This window comes from Salvia miltiorrhiza, chromosome 1 (genome assembly GCF_028751815.1).
Source record: "Salvia miltiorrhiza cultivar Shanhuang (shh) chromosome 1, IMPLAD_Smil_shh, whole genome shotgun sequence".
Lineage (NCBI taxonomy): Eukaryota > Viridiplantae > Streptophyta > Magnoliopsida > Lamiales > Lamiaceae > Salvia > Salvia miltiorrhiza.
In genome coordinates this window covers 13634485-13640484 of record NC_080387.1, presented here as the reverse complement: position 1 = coordinate 13640484, position 6000 = coordinate 13634485, and positions in this window count along the sequence as shown.

Below are 6000 nucleotides of genomic sequence, written 5' to 3'. Positions count from 1 at the left end.
CGTTATCTGTTCTCTCTTTTTTTATGGAGACTAACCACAGCAGATTATCTTCTCTACCTATGTTTAGTATTGAAAAATACGACATATGGAAGTTTCGGCTTGAAAGCTTCCTCACCGCCCAACATTGCCGAATGTGGGAAGTCATCACTAGCGGACCGATCACCATCACCGAAACCATCAAAAGGGTTCCTGCTGATCTCCGACAGGATCCTTACGATGAGGTCCAACCCAAGTCAAAGGCAGACTTCACCACAGAAGAAAGGAAGCAAGATGAGTTAGACAACCTCGCCAAAACCATCATCTCCGGCACCGTTCCCGACAAGCATGTCATGAAGATCATCAAGTGCGGAACAGCAAAGGAGATGTGGGACATTCTAGAAAGATTGTGCGTAGGTTCTGAGGAAATCAAGGAGAATAAGCTATCCATAGCTTGCCAGAAGTTCGACTCCTTCCTCATGCTCAAGAATGAATCTGTCGAGGAAATGGAACAAAGATTCAATCTTATCTTGAATGAAGTTCAATCCATTTCCAAAGACAAATACACTCAACGAGAAATCAACCTGAAGATTCTTCGAGCACTGCCACGTGGCGAATGGCAGATCTACTCAATCGCTCATCAACATAAGCCAGGATTCAGCCAGCTCCCGACAAACAAGCTTTTCTCCGATCTCATGGCAAATGAGTTCGACCTTCTGAGAAATCTTGGTAACAAGAAGACTGGAGGATCAGACGAAGATGGTCCATCAACCTCAAGAGGAGTTGCTCTGAAGGCCTCAACCAGAGAAGGCAAGAAGCAAATCAAGGAGCCAACGGAACTCAACCCAGAGGACTTCTTCAGTCAATATGCTTTGTTGACTGAAAGATTTAACAAGATGGAGTCCAAGTTCCGGAAGTACAGAAGGTTCCACAAGCAGCACTACAAAGGAAAAGAAAGAGAAGGGAACTCCAGACATTCCACAGATCGAAGCGGAGAAAGGAAGTCAGCCGCTTACGACATCAAAGACTTGGAATGCTTTGGATGTAGAAAGAAAGGGCACTTTCGACATGAATGCCCTGATCTGACTCCAGCTGAGCGCAGGGAACTGAAAGCTAAGAAAGATCGTAGCTTTTCAAAGAAGAAAGCGATGGTTGCTGACGATGCTGACTCTTCCAAAGACACATCAGAATCATCCGACTTCGACAGTTCCAGCTCAGATGATGAGAGCCGAGCCCTGATGGCCAATGAATCAGAAAGCGTGGCTGACAACAGCTACGACAATGGAATGAATGGCCCAGAGGTAAACTCTCACTCAAAAACTCCTTATACTGATAACTTCCTGATGCTTTCAGGAGACCACTCAGAATCTGGAGATAGCTCATCTGATGAAACTGACGAATTTGATCAGCTCTTGACTGATCACTGTCAGCTGAGGAAAATGTTCGAAGATCTTCTCAAGCAGAATCAGAAAATGGACAAGGAGATCAATGATGAACGAGCTAAGAATTAGACAATCATCTACTTTCAGGATGAAACGTGTCTTGATCAGCTAATCATGGAGAACAGTCGACTGGAAGAAGAGCTCAGAATCTCCAACTCAGAATGTGAAAGAGCATCTCATGAAATCAAGAGGCTCAATCACAAACTGGAAGAAACAGTCAAGAACTGCATGATGCAGTCTCCCATGATGAGCAACTTTCCATCGAAAGGCCTGGTCAACAGCATCGGAGGAAAGGCTGCAGCTGCCAAAGGAAAGGATATCATGATAATCTCAAAGGACGATCCTTCTGAAATCACAACCTCAGAAGAATCAAGAGATCATGATATGGATGAAGTTCGCAAGCGCAGACTGATGGCTAAATCAAATATTCCACCTCCACGAAACTACAGACGAGCTAAGGAGGCCCCCAACCAGATCATTCTATTGAAAAGGCTGGAAAGCAGATTTTAGTCAAAGATCCGGGAAGGAACATCAGGAGTCAAGAAGAATCTTCCTCACCAATCCAGGGGGAAGAAAAGCCACATCAGTCAGAAACTGACATCCTCAGTTCAGTTTCAGAAGGAACAACATCCGTGGAGACCAAGCAATGCTGAGTCCAGACAAACCAAGAGCCATCCTCGACAACAAGCTACTGGACATCAGCCAAGTCTCCAAAAGTCTGCAAAGACTCGAGTATCTCAGGGAAGATACTTTGCCGAGCAAAGAAGACCTTAACCACTAATCAGACAGAACTGCTACAAGAGTGAGGCCTTCAAAAGGATTTCTCAACAGAAGAATGCTCATGTGCCACCTAAAGCGCCAACGACATCGATCAGACATTCAACAAAGCGCAAGAGATCAGCCAGACCAATTCTGAAGCAGATATGGGTTCCAAAGGGAACTCGAGCTAACATCGAAGGACCCAAAGCTTGATTTGGTGCCTGAAGCAACTCTTCCTTGCAGGTCAATGTCAGGAAACATAAAAAAAAGGAAGAGGCCAAAGCTTCAATCAGAACGTGGTATCTGGACAGTGGCTGTTCGAAGCACATGACGGGCTACAAAGAATATCTATCTCAGTATGTTGAGAAAGCTGGATCCAAAGTTGCATTCAGAGACAACTCAATTGGAGAAACAAAAGGCTACGGTGTGCTCAACATGGGTAACGCCAGTATCAGTAATGTTAGCTTTGTTTCTGGTCTTAAACATAATCTGTTGTCTGTGAGTCAATTTTGTGACAGTGGTTTCACAGTGAAGATCAAGAAGGATGAATTCACTGTTAGAAACAATCAAAAGAAGGTGCTTCTGAAAAGATTCAGACAAGGAAGTCTCTACGTCGTTTCTTAGGAAGACAGCCCACCAGAAACGTGCCTCATCAGCAAGAGCAGCTCGGAGCTCAATTGGCTATGGCACAAGAGACTCAACCATCTCAACTTTAAGACGATCAACAAACTTGCTAAGCATCAGCTGGTAGAAGGTCTTCTTTCTATTGTATTCCAAAAGAAGCAAGAATGTGAAGCATGCCTCAGAGGAAAGCAAACGCGGATGTCATTCAAGTCAAAGTCAGGACACTCCTCTGAAAGGATTCTGCATCTACTTCACATGGATCTGTTTGGCCCGATCACTCCAAGAAGCTACAATGGTAGGAAGTATACCTTAGTAGTCGTTGATGATTATTCACGATATACTTGGGTTATATTTCTCTTCAAGAAGAAAGAGACACTGGAGGAACTGCCAAAGCTGCTGAGAAGACTGAGCGTTGAAAAGGAAGTCAACATCATCAGCATCAGATCAGATCGTGGGACTGAGTTCCTCAATACTGTTATTCGTAAGTATTGTGATGAACAAGGAATCAGTCATCAAACTTCTGCAGCAAGAACTCCACAGCAGAACGGAGTTACAGAAAGAAGAAACCGGTCTCTAAAGGAAGCAGCAAGGACGATGCTAGCCGAGTCAAAACTCCCCTTGAAGTTTTGGGCCGAAGCAGTCAACAACGCATGCTACACGCAGAATCGCTCCTTTCTCACTCAGAGACATGGAAGAACTCCATACGAGTTATGGAAGAACAGAAAGCCATCGATTGCCTACTTCATGCTTTCGGTTCTAAGTGTTTCATACACAACAATGATAAGAAGAGGTTAAACACTTTCGATAGTAAGGCTGATCCAGGAGTCTTCCTTGGATACTCTGGAACAGAACGTTCAAGCAAAGCCTATCGAGTGTTTAATACTCAAACTCTTTGTGTTGAAGAAACACCTCATGTGATCTTTGATGAGTCTACAGATGGTTTCAGGGAACAAGATGCTGAAAAGTATGTTCAGATCGCTGAAGGTTTCCAAGCTGAAATCCACAACATCGAGCCCTCTACTGTCTTGGTGTGGGGACTTGGCAAAGATGAAGATACTGAAATGCTTCAGTATTAGAAGATCAACCAAAGGTCTGAAGGTTTCAAGGTACACCAAATGGATGTCAAGTGCGCATTTCTCAATGGAGTGCTCACAGATGAAGTCTATGTAGAACAGCCTCCAAGGTTTGAGGTTGCTGGACCAGATAAGGTGTACAAGCTGAAGAAAGCGCTCTATGGGTTGAAGCAAGCACCAAAAGCGTGGTATGATACTCTCTCGGAGTATCTGGTTGAACAAGGCTTCAAAAAGGGATCTGTGGACAGAACTCTGTTCACTCTCAAAGAAGGAGAAGATCTCTTGCTTGTTCAAATTTATGTCGATGACATAATTTTCGGATCCAAATCCGAACGCATGTGCAAGAAGTTTGCTGACATCATGACCAACAAGTTTCAAATGTCCATGATGGGAGAAATGAATTTCTTTCTCGGATTGCAAGTCAAGCAGACCAACGAAGGAATACTGATCAGCCAGTCCAAGTATGCCAAGGAGCTGATAGCTAAGTTCGGTATTCAGCACATGAAGTCAGTCAAGATCCCAATGAACACAAACTGGAAAGTTGATCCAGGTTCAGAAGGAAGCTCTGTCTCTTCGAAGAAGTACAAAGAAATCATTGGATCTTTACTGTATTTGACTGCGAGCAGACCAGATATCGCATTTGCAGTCGGGGTATGTGCAAGATATCAATCAGATCCTAAGGAAGCTCATTTGGATGCAGCTAAACGGATTCTGAGATATCTCAAAGGCACACCCAATTTAGGATTGTGGTATCCAGCAGACGACGACATCAAGCTCACCGGATATTCAGATTCAGACTTCGGTGGACGCAAGCTTGATCACAAATCAACCTCCGGAACATGTCAATTCCTAGGCAACAAGCTCATCTCTTGGTTTTCAAAGAAGCAGACTTCAGTCGCCACCTCTACAACTGAAGCTGAATATGTTGCTGCCGGAAGCTGCTGCTCACAAATCCTGTGATTAGTCCATCAACTAAAGGACTATGGGATCGACGAAAAGGAAGTTCCTATCTATTGCGACAGCTCCAGTGCTATTGCAATCTCCCAGAATCCAGTTCATCACACCAGAGTAAAGCACATTGAGATTCGACATCACTTCATTCGTGATCATGTCGAAAAGAAGAATGTCTCTGTGGAATGGATTCCCACTGCTATTCAGAGAGCGGACCTGCTGACCAAGGCTCTTCCAGAAGAGAGGTTCAATGATCTTTGTGCAAAGATCGGCCTCATCAACCCTGAAGAGTGATGCTGTGTTTGAAGATTTTCTCAAACAGTCATGCTGACTGGTGGTCAACCAACTGCTGCTTCTACGATCGCCGACGTGGAAAGCAATGAAGTCCGAATGCTCATCTGAATAAGAAGTCATCCTGTTGAATCAACCAGGATCACGTGGTATCAACTGACTACTATGCTCAGTTGATCAGTAAGTATTTTAAATGCTTACCTTTCAAAATCAGTTATTTCAGTTATGAGCTTTAAGTTTTTAGTTCAAAATCTTTTCTCTAACTGATCTGTTTCTTTTAAAAACTTTAACTGATTGTTGGATTTGTTGGAAAATGGAATATCCGAGAAGGACAAGATTTTTATAAAGTGAAAATCTGTTTTGATTGAACTTGTCCTGATCTTTTTGCCAAAAATCCTTCCAACCTTTTTGCCTCTGCAATAAAATTTCTTGAAAAGCTCATTGACATGACAGTATGTAATGATGCCTTTCAACTTTTTAGAAAACACAGTCCCTCGCAGTGACGGCGGACGCGAATTTTCTCTTCAATTGCATTTTAGGCACAGTTTTCGAAAAACCTTTCATCTTCTACATGGTTCACATCTTGTCTATTTATACCATGTTGTCTTCAATATTTTTCTGCATCAACTAACAACTCTCCACAGCCTTCACTGTGAGAAAAAGTTTCAATTGTTTCAAAAGTTGCAGAGAAAATTTGTTCCGACTAAAGGAGAAATCTATGACTGCAAAGTCATGGAGTGGAAGAATGACGCTCACATACCTGGTCTTCACCGAACCCTTCCACTGGATCTCAACGTCTCTCCGGCGTCAAAGTTTGCTCTACCCTCACTTGTATCCAATGAAGCAAGCGTCTTCCATCCTCATGCCCGGTGCATTAGTTTGTA